Here is a 15,871-nt window from a genome sequence, read left to right on the forward strand (position 1 = left end):
GGAGCCAAACCTCACTCAAAAGTAAATAGTTGCAGATCCAACTTACTACTGAGCTGTCCCTCTGTTTTGGACTGAGCTCACTTTACTAACAAGCTTGAAAGCATGAATGCTTCTTCCCTCTGAATAGAGATCATGGTTTATTGTGCCAGCCAAAGGACCTCATTCTCCTTGGGGATACCCTGAGTGGGTCTTTTGGGTTGAGAGATTTTCTCTAGTGAATCTTTTCCAGCATGGTTTCCTTTAGTCATCCTTCCCGCTCTCCATGAGCTGCCTCCCTGCTGTCCCAGCAAGGCAGTGATGAAGGTGGAGACACACAAAGCTGCACTGCTCAAAGTCCCGGTTCTTCAGACGCACTTGTGTCCTCCCCAGGGTATTCCATGGTGGCTGGACTGTTAAAGCTGCCTCTGGTGTCAGATCTGCAAAATACTGATTAATAGGAAGGTGTGGCTACTTGAATTGGTGTTTGCAGGGGTGAATGAGCTCAGCCCATCATTTGAACATGTTCCAGTCCTATTGGTACATGGTATCACCGTGTTAATGCTGCCTGCAATCCAAGCAGATCCATGTGCTTGTGTCCATGTTCATAACATAGAATCATAGAAAGTCTTGGGTTGGAAGGGACCTTAAAGATCATCTTGTTCCAACCGTCTGCCATGGACAGGGACAACTTTCTCTAAACCACATTGCTCAGACCTCCATCCAGCCTGGCCTTGAACAATTTCAGGGATCCAGGGGCAGCCACAGCTTCTCTGGGCAACCTGTGCCAAGGCCTCACCACCCTTAGAGTAAAGAGTTTTTGCCGTGTTTAGGATGCCTTGAACTGCTGCTCTGGTGTCAGCTCATTCGGCTTTGGTTTGAAGTACCAGGTTTCTAATCCTCAGGTCTGAGAAGAGGAGCATGAAAATGCAATTTACTTGTAACTGCTACAGAGATACACAGGCCATTCTCACTTGACTTGGTAAACTGTGTGGCCTGATGGCAAAATTCCCTGCGTGGCCATTCTGGCTCTAAAATCCACACAGGGAGTTCTGCCTTTAGCTTGACCTCCTCCAAATGACCTGAGCTAAACCAAACCCTGCTCCTGATGCAGTAAGAATTTCATCAGATTTCCATCAAGATTGTCGTAACAGTCTAAATTTACACCTCTGCAACTGAGTTCTGCAGATGCCCTGTGTGCATTTAGATAGTTTGAAAGCATAGCCATAGGTGTGGGATTGTCCTCTCCATGAGAAATGGGTGTTGGCTTCAAAATCCACTGCTCTTGGGGCCATGCCAAGGCAGTCCTAACGGAGAACCAGGTGTGCAGGTGTGGATGAGCAAACCTATGTGCGTGTGGAAAGACTTAAAGCTGAAAATAGGGATGGGCAAAGAATGCAAGTAACCGTGGAAAAAGAATTTTGCTTTTGCTTTGTTCAGAGTGAAACCTCACAAATTGGAGAATTTCCACCAAATAATTCCCTGAGAATAAAAACATGACTGGTCGGGAGGTGCTTTGATTTTTCCTGTTGAAAATGGTGGTAGTTTTTAATACCGTAATATGGAATACAAAACTATTTCCAAATTCCTAGGTATCCCACAGTCTGTCTTTTCTTACACACCTCAGTGAAATGTACATGACACCAAACCTAAACTTTCTGGTAGACCTCTTCTTCTTTGATTGCAACTTCTTTCTAGAGGGAGAAAAGGCTCCCTTGGCTCTTCTGCCCACAAGGGGAAAAAGGGAGCAAGGGACCGGCTTCAGCCCTGGGTAGGAGAGGGGGCTGCACGTGTCCTGTGTGCCCCAGCAAAGGCAGAATAGGGAATAACCCACCAGAGCTGGCACTTGGCTTCTCCTACCTGTGGAGGAGGCCTCTTCCCAACAGAGGGAGGCAGAAGATAGACAGCAGGAGCTATTGCTTCAGTGGGAAAGAAGATGTGTGTGGGTGTATAATGAGGGGACTTTACAAATAATTCCTTGGTGATTATTCATTTTACAAAGGGATGATCAGTTGCCCTAGAGATATGCCATGGAGTACTTAATTTCTAGAGAAGTTTGGAGAATGCAGGATTTTAATTCCAGTGCTTTTTGTTTCCTGCCCAAGGGCAAAAATCATTTTCCTAATCTGTCCTGGGGATTGTGCTGTGTCCAACTGCTGGTTGTGTGCACAGCCCATTTTGAAATATAACTTTTTGTTTGGAAACTGAAATTGTTCCAAGTAATAATACCTTCCTTTCAGATTCTCATTTTTCAGAAGTGACCCACCCTCTATTGAATATTAAAGCTTGATAACCATAGTTTTGCAGATAACATGCAATGAGCTGCCAGTATTGCTTTGGGACTAAATCAGGAAACCACTGGCTGGTGTTATGAAGGAATCAGTTATCCAAAGGGGATCATCTATGCTTGGAATCTTTTTGAATAAGAATGTGTGTTAGTGATGACCTTTTTTGAAGATGTCCCAGGTTAATACTGAAATGAGCATAGATTTAAAGAACAGATCAAAACACCTCCATTTCCAGGTCAAGAAGAACTGTGATTCAGTCCAGAGTAAATTAAACTCACGCACTTATGTGAAATCCGCAGTAAAGGAGGTTTATAGTGGAAACATTGACTGACCTTTAATAGGAGCAGCGAGGCCAGCACTGCTGTAACACCAATTGGAAATAAGAGGCTATACAGGCAAGGGCAAGGCCTTTTCCTTAATCTGGCCTGAACATTTGGAGAGAAAATCCCAGAGCAATTAACTGACTCTCATCTTTTTTTCCATTAATTGGGTAGAGCACAGTACTCTGAAGCTGACAGAAATAACTGCTGTGATATTAGCACAAGTCTAAGCATTGCCAAAAGCCATTTTATTTCGAAGCTCTCTGAATTACAGTATAATTTCCTCTATTGCTTACCTAAGAGAGCAGGAAGTTGGCCATCCATCTGCTCAGCAAAAGGCTCCAAGCTTTATATGACATAAAGCTTTATTTCTCCTATCTGTGGGAAAATGAAGTCAGGGCACTTCCAACTCGGATGAGGATATGGGATGCTAGAATAATCTTAAAAAGATCACTCTTATCCGGTTTTTACAGGGCCCTGGCTGCTACTGCAAGCTTCTCCTGGAGACTGAATAGCTGGGTCATAAACATCCAGCTCCTGGATCTTCTTGCTCTACCCCACCTCTGCCCTTTCAGGCAGGCACTTTCTTTCCTTCCTCTCTGATGTGTGGATGATGTGAGGAGGCAGTGACAAACTGGGGGAAACAGTGTGATGCCGTAGAGGTCTCACATGGCAGGATAATTTGAACTTTGTCTAGGAACCCACAGCTGAGATCTTTGTTGTATTCCTGGCACACTCTGGAGTGTGTGATGCTGCAGAAAATACAAAAACAGTACCATTCCTGGACAAGCCCAGGCTCCTGAAGACTCTTGTCTCCTGCTTGGTGGCTGCTGCTCCCTTGCAAATAACACTCCTGTTCCCTGATGATGGGGAACTTCAGCATTTTGGGATTGGTGTTCCTGGTGACAATTGAAAGGCAATGCATGTTTCCACAGCAGAGTTTTCTCCTTTTCTGGAATCTGTGGGGCTGTTTCACTCATCTGCATGTTTAATATTGTTAGTGACCTGCACCTAAGCCTCTCAGGTGATTCTAATGCCACTCATTCATTTTTTTCCCCCAAGAAAATAAAACGCTGTGTAGCAGGTCCCATTCCCAGGACCAAACCCAGAAGTGAATATAAGTGAGTTCAAACAAGTTGAAATTCAGAGGCTGTTGGGATTAGTGCAATCCTCTGCTTTACTTGAAGATTTTTCAATTATATACCCAACATGTGTACTCCCTGAACTCCTAAACTTGAAAAGTTACACTCCTTTCGATTCTGGGCCTAATTAAAAGGTTCTGTGTACATTATATTCATCTGTTGCATTCATTTCTACTTCCTGTGGCTATTTCTGTACCAAAAGCTTCAAAGATATGAGATGGACTGTCCTCTTCTCTAAAACAATTTATCCTTCTTTTTGGTTTTGTGCAGTATTTAAATTCCCATAGATGTTGGTCTAGTGCTTGGCTATAGAGGATTTTAAGTTTACTATTGTCTGAAAGTCATAATGCTGGTGCAAAGGGAAGCTTATTGCTGTAACCATGGAGTCGATTCATTGTTATTTTAGCAAAGAATTCTTGATGTAAGAGAGATTTTTTTTCAAACAGATTAAGCGCTGCATCTCAGCCATTTGTCCTCCCACATCATCGCTTTCCATCAAGAAAATTTAAGCCCTTGACAGGAGTAAAATATTATGAGGGTTTTGTAAAAGGCAAAAATTAGAGAAGTCTGGACTGCTTGTGTTGCAAAATACTTGAATGTTACACCAAATATTTGGATCTCAATTGTTCTCTTGATAGAAAATGAATTGAGAATCCAATGGCATGAAATTTACGCCTAACAAGAAAAACAGCTGCTTACATTTTCAAACTTGCTTCCTGATTTTGCATGTTTTCACTGTTGCTTGGCCATTCTGCTGGCTGTCAGGATGTGGTGCTCAGTAGCAGCTGCTTCTTGAGACTCAGAACCTTTTAGTTTGGATATACAGGGTGCCAAACGAGATAGTCTATCTTCAGTAATTTTTGCAATATTTTTCAGGTATTTTATCTAATCATTTAGACCTGGTATCAACTTTTCTTTCTTTTCTTTTCTTGTGGGTGCTTGAGTATCTTTAAGATAAGACTCCATTGCCAAAGGATCCATTAATTGTGTAAGTGCGATATATTACCATAGAACACATGGTAGTTAGAGGTAGGTGTATGGCAGAGAAAAAGTCTTGGTTTCTTACTGGGTTTATATGTATATACATAAACATCTCTTTATAAAAAAATCTCTGATTTAAGTTTTCCAAAGTCACAAACTACATTTGTATTTTTCAGATCAACACTTTATGCACGAGCATCAACAATTTCTGTAACTTTGACTAGCAAGATATAGGGGTAGATGGAAATGATTTTGATTCCGTCAGAAGAGAATTTTTCTGGGCATTTCAACTTCTTGCCAGAATCAAGATACAGGAGTTTAAAATAAAAGCAAAACAAATTTAATTCTTCTGGCCACACGGTTCCGTTACACATTTAGAGCACAGCTTTAAAATATTCTATGGCCTGAACTCTTACTCTCTGCATTGCAGTTAAAATAAAGAAATAGTAAAAATAATTGCCTGGGCAGTAGTTTGCTCATTCAGACCCTTTGCTGTGCCAGTCCCTGTGGCAGCAGAGTTGTCATTCAGGTGCTGTCTGAGTGCTGAGTCTTTTTACATACAAGAAAAGTCATATCTGGAAAGGATTCACACCGCTCAAACTGATTTGATGATAGAATCTCTCAGCTATGTTCAAGTGGGCTAAATGCAGAAGAGAAATCTGAAATAGGATCCAATGTTCACCTTAAAAGGTGCAAGACAAAACTTCTGGTTCAATAAAACACATAGAAAGGTAATAATAGTATTTTTGTGCTTTCCTACACTTCTAATCCTGGATTGTTCATGAAAGTCATTGGTAGCCCAGTTCTCTGTATCTGCCTTTGCAGCTGGAAGAGTAGATGAATTGTCATGAATAAAATCAGGGATAATCCAAACTGAGTTCAAAACTGATCTGAGATTAAAGGAGAGTGGGCAATTCATTGTTAGCATTTTTGAGCACCTCTTAACTTTTTGACCTGGACACGATTGTACTGTTTCTTCAAAAAGCAGGAAGTGCAATATAAACCTCACATGAAAACCTCTTCCTTTGCGATTTCTAACCTAATTTTGTTGACAAACCACATGTATACATTCTGACTTGGAAATGTCAAAATGTTTATTTTCAGTCAAAATGTTTCAACAGTTCAAACTAAAAAAGAAGAAAAGATGTTCTGAACTTTTGATTCTATGGGGAAAAAACGCTCAGTGTTTGATCTCAATCTGAAATGAAAAATCATGATTTCCTGGGGTGACATCTTGAATTTTAATTTTGGCTTTTTAACAGCTCTATTTGATACTTCATTTTTTTGAGGGACCGTACTGTCCCCCAGTTGTGCACACTCAAATTTCTGCCAGCCTTTCAGTTTACACATCTGCTAAGTGTCGTGCAAATGGAGGTTAAACATGTCCTGTGGGGTGACCACTCAGCTTTGTGAACAGTCCCATAAATAACAGGCAGCTGAAAGGCTGGACTCAGCCTGACTGAGCATCTAACCAGAAACTGAGGTTTAAAAGATGCCAAAGAGTCTTAAAAACTAAAGCATGTGTTTAAGCTGATCTGATTTATACCTGTTTATAAAAGCTTTAACTTTGGTTATATTTATCCAGTTATTCTAGATTTACATTACCATAAATGAGACAAGGATTTGGCTGCCTTTTTTTTCTCCCCCTTGTTTAAACAAAAACTGTTCTATCTCCCTTCTGCTTGGGACAGGTCACAGTCTGACTTGATTAAACTGGTTGAGTTTGGACTGAGGGGAAATCTGTGTTTCCATGCCTGGGTACGTGGGGTATTTTAAGCAGTTTACCCACAGAAGCAACCCTCTTGAGCAACAGAGTGAAGTTTGGGATAATTAGATGGTGCTGAAGATCCTTCCTTTGGGATCACTCTGGCAAGCTGCATGTCAGTGTGGGTGATCAGGGCTACACTGTCATAACAGCAGCAGGGATGTGTTAATTATGGCCTTTGGGTCTAATCTCCCTGGAAGGACATCTTGGCTTTGTAAAAACCTTTTCTGCAAATGCCCTGGGTTTTACATCTTGAACTCATCACTTGTGGCCGACGTCAAAGTGAGGAGAAGGCACCGGGCATTTAACACCGGGCTGGATGGGGAATACGGAGATGGCAAAAGAGGAAAGGCCTTTGCCTCTGAGGGAATGCTGCTCTAAACATTTAGGAAGGAAGGGCTGAGTTCCAGCAGGGTTTGTGAGGGATGGACAAGTCAGCTTTGGGCTCTGACTGATGCCTTCAAGAGATAGAGGCAATTGATTGCTGTCACGTTCATCTTAATTAATGAGCAGCAATGCCTCACGCACAGTGTCTGCTTGTGGGCACCCGTTAATTCACTTACTCCCAGGGTTTGCTTTAGCAGATGGAAAAGGATTGTTTTACCTTATTTTCAATGGCAATTCAAGGCTATTTTTATCTGTCTTTTGGCTTGCATGAAAGGAGTCTGCCACCTGTTTTTTGCAGGTTGTTTTCAGCACTGCAAGCCAGGTTAAAAATTGGCCTATTTAGTGCTTTATGGAAAATGTATTTGTTCTCTAGCACAAAATAAGGAAAGTATCCAGGGACAGTGCTGGCATCTGGCCCTCTGTCATTGTATGAACTCTGTCTCCAGAGAGCTGTTCTGGGGTCACCAGGATACCCACTGCTGGCAGTGCCATGGGCTCCATGGGCTGCTCCTGTCTCCTGGGTTTGACATGAAGTGCCAAAGAATGGGTGGGTTGGATTCTTTTTGCATGGCTCCATTCAGTACTGACTGAAAGGTGTGGGAGAGGAAGGAAGATTTAGCAAAAGACCTGGAGAGCTGTAATGACTTTTAGGAACATTAAACTTTTTAGGACAGCCTTTAACAGGGAGTTATTTTTGATCTCACAGGAGCAGCAGTGTCTGGTTTCAGAGTTTGCCATTCTGCACTCCTTATGTAAGATTGGAAACATCAGCACCAAGGCAGTCCAGTGGAAAGCTCTGTTTTGCCTCAGTTTGTTTCAGTCAGCGAGACCTAAGTTCATATCTCCTCCCACAGTCTCAGGTAGGTGTCCACCTTCTCCAGCTGCTCCTTAATATGCCACTAGAGAAATTTAAGAGCAAATAACCTTCAAAGACACTTGTGATGTTCCTGCCTGAATCAGGAGCTCTTATAGTCAGCTGAGAGGTTCACAGACTCTCTGAGACATTTTTAGACCCTTTTTCCTCTCCCAGCTCTCTTGCTCATTGATTTGGTGTTTTATATGACTGTATTTACAAGCACCTGACTCAGAGCTCCTTTTATTCATCACCAGGAACTCCACCAGAAGAGCTACATCAGAGCTCGGCAGTGGTGTTATTTATTCTGGCTTCTCTCAGGGTGACTTTCTGGGTGGGTTTTTTTGGTTTTGATTTTCTGCTATTCAATTGTTGGACTCTTTTCTCAATTTGTTCTTCTGGATCTACTGAAGAAATATGAGTGCTATATATCATGGGGCTTGGGCCCTCTTGCACTAATTAACTTGTAACTTCATCTTCAGTTTTGCTAAATTTGGTGCTTATTTTACTGTAAACACCCATTTGTTCCACAGGGTAGCAGAGCTCTCTGAACATCTGGGAATCATCATGTGTCATGAATGACATGATGTATCCTCACTGTTAGAGCAGCACAATGCTAGATCTGATGGATGGAAGAAATGTGTCAGGGGGAAGATTAATACACACTTGGTTTGTGACTTGTGACTCACTGGGTAAACTTTGTTCTCTCTTTGATGGTACAGATCCAAGATCTGAGTTTTCCTCTCCCATTTTGGTCCTGGTTTATAACATAGGCGCTTGCACTAATGAGGCTGGAGCTTTTGCTATCTGGATCAGAACCCTTCACATCTGCCTGGACCAGCAGGTCTAAATAAATAATAAAGGTCCTCTATTTGTATGGCACAGTTGGCTCTCTCCTGGAGATGGTCTGCTACCCTTAGGCTGGATAACCAGTGAGAATTTGGTAATATTCTGTCCTTGCTGTGCCTTTGGAAGTGCACATGGTACAATATCCTCTCGGAATGTCTTCTGGATTAAAGTCAAACCCGTCTTAACAAAACAAAACTATCAGTATTTGATTTCCTCATTAAAATTTCATACTGTAATCTCTGTAAAATATCTGTTTGTTTGTCAACCCTGCATTCCCATGCTGCAGCAACACTGTGGAAAGGTCCCTGGGAAGCAGCAGGATGGTATCTTAAGGGGAAGGTTGGAACTTCACATCCTAGCACATGTATGGATACAGGTGGTATTGTAAGAAGTGTATTTTTACAAGCATAATTTATACTGTAGGAAACAAAATACACAATTTCCAAGTGAAGAAGCACTTCAGACTCACCAGGCCTAGGCAGGTGTTTTTGCTGTGATCACTGATTGCTTGTCAATTGTACCATAAAACGGATTTATGGCACCTCCTACAAGAGCTATTCCCATGTATGGCCTTGGGAGAAAAACAGCCTGGAAGACTTGTGCTTCCATTGGCTGTCCTCTGCCCAGGACACCATGGGTCCAAAGAGAAAAGGAACTTCGTTCTTTTTCTGGCTAGCAAAAAGATATCAAGCTCCAAGTAGATCTTGTGGGGAAATAGATAAGGTAGTCAGGGAGAACCTACAAGGAGGGCTGGAAAAAAAGAGGTTCAGAGAAAGGCCTGGAATTCCAGCAGTTTGTCCCCAGACTGGCTTGAGCAAGGGCTCCAGTCTGGCCAGAGGCAGCACCAGCAGCAATGAGACAAGTCAGTGCTGGGTCCCTGTACCTTTTATACAGAACAGAAATTAGGGACTGAGACACAATGCAAGGGCTGTGCAGGCCTCTCCAGGTGCAGAATTCATAAATTTCCTAGATAGAAGCTCTGAGAATCCGAAAATTACTGTCTTCAGTTATATTCTTGCTGCGGTTTTTTATTTCTTCTTTTTTTTTTCCCCTTTTGTATCTTTTACCTGCTTTGATTTAATTTTTTAAAAGCAGATTTCCATTTCTAGAAGTTGCGTTTGCTCCACTTTCAGCATGCTGTCTGACTGTTCATTATTACATATTTGGTGAGCAAGGAAAAAAATGGAGAAATTATTAGAGGCTGCTCAGAGCTGGGGCTGTTGTGATGGTCACTAGAAGGGAAATGTGGCATTTTGTCCATGAAGTTTGTCAGAATGAGGCCAGAGACAAGCGAGCAATAATGACGCTCTTGAAACCAGTCTGCAGGTGCAGAGTGGTAAAATAAATAGGCAGGTGCAGAGAGTGAGTTTTTAATCAGAGTCTTGGCAGGGATCTGGCTCAGGGGCTGCCCTGTTTGGCTTCTGTGCAATTTTTCTGAGGAAATTCAGTGGCAAAGGACTCTCATGCAAACTGCAGCTCGTGCTTGTGCACCACAGAAGCTTTGGGAGGCGTTCCTATTTTCTTTTCAAAGCACTATCCTCTTGGAAAACTGATGGCTTGTTCCTTGTAGCAGGAATAAATGAGCATGACTCTGTGTACTTCTGAGGATAGCTGGCTGTGATCTATAGATGAATGTTCATGTCAGCATTCTCCAGAAATACTGCAACTTGAAAAAACACGTTTTCAGAGAAATTTGCTTTAGCAAGAGTTGTGATTTATTTTGGGCTCCTTACCAGGAAATATTTGAGCAGGTGAATCATAGAATCACAGAACGGTTTGCATTGGAAGGGACCTTAAAGATCATCCAGTTCCAGTCTCCTGCCATGGGCAGGGACACCTTCCACTGTCCCAGGTTGCTCCAAGCCCTGTCCGACTTGGCCTTGGACACTTCCAGGGATGGGGCAGCCACAGCTTCTCTGCGCAACCTGTGCCAGGGCCTCAGCACCCTTACAGGGAAGAATTTCTTTGTAGTATCCTATTTAAACCTGCCTCCTTTCAGTGTGAAGCCATTTTCCCCTTGTTCTGTCACTCCAGGCCCTTGTAAAATGTTTCTCTCCATCTTTCTTGTAGACTCCCTTCAGGTACTGGAAGGCTGCAATTGGATCAGTAACCTTCATGTTTCATTCAAGGATTATACAAAGTCCTAGCCAGCCTTGGAAATAATTGGAAAAAAATTCAATTTCAACATCACCAAATTCAGTGTTTTGTGTAACAAGTGCATACCAAATGAGGACAAAAAGTAAAAATACTGGTATCTTCTGTGCTCTGGGAAAAGTGAAGGGGAAATAAGTAGACAACAAGAAAAGATTGTGTCATATCATGGGAGGTACAGGGAAGAAAAGCATACAACTAATCCAGAACTGCATTTTCTGCAAGGCATCTTAGTGTCTGAGGATGCACCTCTGATTCCTGAAGCGAAACAGCCTGTACTTCCTCCTGACCTCCCCAGAAGAGCTGTCCCACCACTTCCAGTCTTTCGTCTCAAGAATGTTAACCCTCTCTCTCCTCTCTCACCTTCCTGCTTTCACTCTGGGTAAAATTCCAGTGTCAAACACAGAAAAATTTACTTTGAACCCAGGGCAATGAGGAAATGAAGATTAGCTCAAGTCATAAGCTTCCTTGACAAAAATCAGACCATACTGGAAAAAGCTGTGCCTATAGCTTGTGTGTTGGGCCAAAACTAACCATCCCAGCTCCTGGCTGAATTTCACTGACCACAGTCCAGACCTGGTGGCTGTGGTGAGCTTTCAGACAATAACTACTTTTAGCTATTACCAATCACAGAAATGTAATTGGTGACTGCTCATTTTAAGACAACTGCAAGTCACCTGTTGGCAGTTTGTAAGGAGAAACATGGTGAATTGCCCTATTCCTTTATTCAGCCCAATCTCCGCAGCCCTTCACAGTCGGCTGCCTTCAAACACCAAGCCTGGAGCCTCTGCTGCCACAGCAAGTTGTGTTTCTTGACCTGAAGGGCCAGAGGCAGGGCCTGCCAAGGTCAATGTGCAAAAACTTGTCGTGCATGCACCACTGTCACAAGCCCCTCTCTGGATCCTCTCCCTTTCCATCAGTTTTTTCCATGATTCCACAAGTTCTTGCTAGTGAAACTTCATAGTTCAGCTGTTCACAACTCCCTAAATATTGACTCAATACACTGCCTGGTGACCTGACTACTGTAGGGCTTTTAAACCAGATGTTTTCCCTCTATCCCTCACTTGTGAGCATTCTCAGCATCTTCCAAAGATGGATGTCATGATTGTTTGTGTGTCCTATAATTTTCACTCATCCAAGGGCTGATGCTGTTTCTTGCCATGGTGATTGTCTCAGGTAGAACCCCCCAGCTTGCTGTGAAGCAGCACCTGGTCCCAAAGCTTTCCCAGTGGCTACAAGACTGTCTTAGCTGGCAACCTGTCAGGAACTGGGGCGTGAACTCTCTCTGGGCTCCATTTAGCTTTGAGCAGGGTGTGCTGCAAGCTGGGGCAGACCCAGCGTGGGTATCTGATCGACACAGATCATCTGGAGCTCTCCACCCATCCATGTGGGCACAGAGCTCACCGCATGCCACGCATGGGGGATTCTTGGAGCTGCTGTGGATCGGCCTCAGCAGCGGGGAGTTCAGACCCCCTACATCTTTAAGCCCAAAGGGCACTGCAGGAATATTCTGTGTGGTCTTGCCACTACGACATTATTTGTACGGGTTGTTCTTGTCCTGCTGGCTTGTTTGCAGGAAGAGCTGTGTGGTCTTCGAAGTGCTCTTTGAAGTTCATGCAGAGTCACGAGGACACAGCTAAGATGTGCTCAGAAAGGCTGATCTCAGGTGAAACCAGAACATTCGGGAGTACAACTGATCTTGGTGCTTGCTGCACGTACTGTGCACAAAAGAAAGAAAGTAGGTGATAAATTACAGCCATGCCAGAGAAGTGATGCATAAAACATTTGAGATTAAAATTCTGTTAGGAAGCACCTCCTTGAGGCAGAGTAGTAAAAGCTTGGAGTACCTACACCTGAACTGTACCAGGTTTGTGTGTGCTTGCTGTGCAAGGTTAAGCAGAGGAGTGTGAATATTCAGCAAAACTGGAATTCACAGTCTTTGACTCGTTTTCATTTCTCCACATTCAGCAAGTTGGGCTGTAATATACATTTTGAGATCCCTATACTGCCCTGGAATTTATGGCATCTCCTAGGAAAGTCACTCATCTTCTTCACGTCTCAGTATTTTATATTACATGAGGATGTCAGCACCACAGTGGGCCCAAAATTCAAAGGTTTTTGCATTAAGGTTATGGGAGCTACAGAAATGCAAAATACTTCTTGCTGTATTATTTTTCTGTTGCTGTGAACGTGACCATCAGTTGTATCAGTACCCAATTTAAGTATCTAGTGAATGATAATCCCTCTCCCAAAAACAACTTCGGGTAGGACCAACTTGTGGTGGGTTCTCAACTTGGCTCTCAAGGCCACATTGGACAGGGTTTGGAGCAACCTGGTCTAGTGGAAGGTGTCCCTGCCCATGGCAGGGGGATTGGAACTGGATGGTCTTTGAGGTCCTCTCCAATCCAAACTGTTCTATGATTCTTATGAATTATCTCCACTGCTCTATCCTGATGCTATATCATTCCTTATAACCCCATTACATTAAAGAGTTGTTTGGAAAACTTAGGGGAAGTGAAATTGGGATGTCTGAAGAAAAGGGGAAAGCTATTTTATAGCAGGGTTTGATGATAGCAGCAGAAAGAAAGACACTGTGTTCCAAGAATAATGTTGTAAGGATGCTGGTCCAGTGATTTTGGGCAGAGGAACACTTGAAGGGATGATGATAAATTGGGATTTGGCAACTTTCTGCAGACAAGCAAAAGGAAAGAGAAAAGTTAGCAATGGCTCCTGAACTTTGCTGGTGTGCAACTTGGTTACAAACAAAGGAAAAATCCCTCCTATAGCTATTCAATGTAGGTTTGGGAGGGCTACTTGAAAATACACAACTTAGACTCTGTGAAATTTCTGATCAGTGTTTTTGAGTATAATGGGAGAGTCTATGGAATATGGCCCTTCCTATGAATGTGACTGTGCAACATTTTCCCCATTCCTGCAATTGCCTGCTTACCCTCTCTCTGAAGGCTGCCTCTCCTGCCACACCATACAGAGCACAAGTGTGGAAAGTCCTTTGTTTTCTTCATAAGTGCAAAGTGAAAGCTTCTAGTATAGACTGCTTTGTAAGGCAGCTCCAAGAAATGACAGCAAGTATTAATAAAGCTTGCTTAATTGATATTAGCATAAATGTAAAGCCAAGTAATATTATCAGTACCAGTTCTGGAACAGTTCCATTGCATGCTCTTCACATCTCTGTTAATCTGTTTCAGGTGACCTCAGGAGACTGCTCAGGGGGAATCCAGGGACGAGAAATTCAATGGTTGCAGTTTTATAGTCTTTATCAGACCATCAAGGCTGTAATCAAAAGATAAGAGCTATCATCTGTCACCTCAATCAAGTTTCAAGAGAAAATCATTGCAAGAGAGCCTCTGGTAAGTCTGTGAATTAATTCAGATTTGGGGAATGTTACATAATTTGTGTTAACACCCGCAAGCTCCAGTCACGGATCAGGAATTTTCTGTGATAGATACTCTAAGAAGACAAAATGAAAATAAAGTTGGTTGATTTTTTTTTCCCAAAAACAAACTAATCAACCAATCCAAAAAGGTGGTGTGTTATCTAAACTGTTTCTCATGAGTTTGTGACTACTGTAAGCTCATATGATGTGCAGAGTCAATCTCATTTTTACAGGGCTCTGAAAATTTGGATAATGCCAGGTTTTCCTGTGGAACAGAAGTCTTGAAGAATGTACTTGTCAGTGTGTATCTAGGTGGTCTGATTAGGAGGGGAATGGTCATTGGGACTAGGGATGATTGGCCATTAAGAATGTTGGTCTTTACACCCCTTTCCTGACAACCGGTGCTGTTACAGGACAAATACTCATTGTGCAACGCGTAATCTGCAGATTTAATGCCTTCTCACCTGTTTATCTAATTTAGTGGGAAGAGGTTGGAAGGGTATTAGGAAGAGGAGTACTGTTGGGTTTCCATGGATTTTGCAACCTGTTAATGTTTTACTGGAGCACTTTTGGAAATCCAGTCCTTCCTCAGCTGCAGAGTTCAGAGATGAGCTGCTGTGCTCTATCCCTGGTTGTCTAAAACAGAGCTAGTTCAGATTTTGGCCAGCAAGAGCAGAGAGGGGAAGGGCTGTTCACAGGATCAGTCCTGCCCAAGGGTTCTCTGTGCCTGTGTACTCCATCCCTGTATGAACCATCCGAGGCGGATCTCTCCAGTCGGAACTGGCCACGTGGACAGCGAGGCTGCTGTGGGAGTGTCACTGTGCACTCAGCTGGGTATCACACATCTGCTCAAGGTCCTCAGCTTTACTTCTCTTTCACTCAGTTTGGGACTTCAGAAGCACGGAGCCAGAATTAAGCCTAGGACTGTCTTTGTTCCATGAGGCTGCCCCAGCTGGAACCTGTTGCTGGCTGACACAGTCAGCTCTTATATTGACACTGTTATATCCTTTGGCATATTACACTGCGTTTACATCTTTTAATTCACCCCAGCAGACACATGGCTTAGTTTAAGCACCATGTGCAAGAGCTTTCATTAAAACCATTACAGGACACCAGATGGGGATGCAGAATTGACAGCAACAGGGCTGCTTGCTACCATATTGGATTTAGGAAATATTCCCGAGTGCTTAACCCTTCTCACCACTCTGCTTTCCTGCTTTGTGGTGACACAAACACTTCTGGGTTGGAGTTACAGCTCTATGAACCAGCTGTCTTTTTTTTTTTTTTTTTTTTTTGCCAAGTGTAGTGAAACATATCAGAATTTGCTCATCTGAGTTTTCCAGGTCACATAATTTCTGAATTACATGTTATGGCAAATAGGATTTCGGTGGGAGTGTTTAATAATAAAGAAATGTCAAAAGAAATGGAACAAAGAGGTTGATTTTTAAGTTTTACCTTTAAATAAGCGAGAAAGAAGGGCATTGATGAGATTTTTCAGTAAATTAAGAGACAAGACTCATTAAAGAAACAGCATCACCGAGGTGTTCTCATGACTACCAACATCTTAACTGCACTGGAGTCTAGAGAAAGTACTGGTGGTCTTAAATGACAGAGAGATATGTTTCAAGAGGAAGTAGAGTAGTAGATCTGGTAAATCTTGGCCTATTTGATTTAGGTGTTTAACTGAGATGGATTAAAAAATCTCTGATCTGTAGAGCTTGGACTGGAAGTTTTGTGAACTAAATGCTAATGTTAGCTGTTCCTC

At 42.7% G+C, this 15,871-nt stretch overlaps 1 long non-coding RNA gene across 1 annotated transcript in view; it reads left to right on the top strand.

Moving 5' to 3' along the window:
* Positions 1 to 7,573: 7,573 nt before the first annotated feature.
* The window catches only part of LOC108449377, a 124,570-nt gene continuing 116,272 nt past the window's right edge, over positions 7,574 to 15,871 (top strand). Inside the window, exons 1-2 of the long non-coding RNA XR_001865555.1 lie at positions 7,574 to 7,719; positions 13,919 to 14,080. This is a non-coding gene — a long non-coding RNA (uncharacterized LOC108449377). The remainder of the gene's footprint in view (positions 7,720 to 13,918; positions 14,081 to 15,871) is intronic.

The sequence above is a fragment of the Corvus brachyrhynchos genome, unplaced genomic scaffold, assembly GCF_000691975.1.
Source record: "Corvus brachyrhynchos isolate BGI_N302 unplaced genomic scaffold, ASM69197v1 scaffold69, whole genome shotgun sequence".
Classification (NCBI taxonomy): domain Eukaryota; kingdom Metazoa; phylum Chordata; class Aves; order Passeriformes; family Corvidae; genus Corvus; species Corvus brachyrhynchos.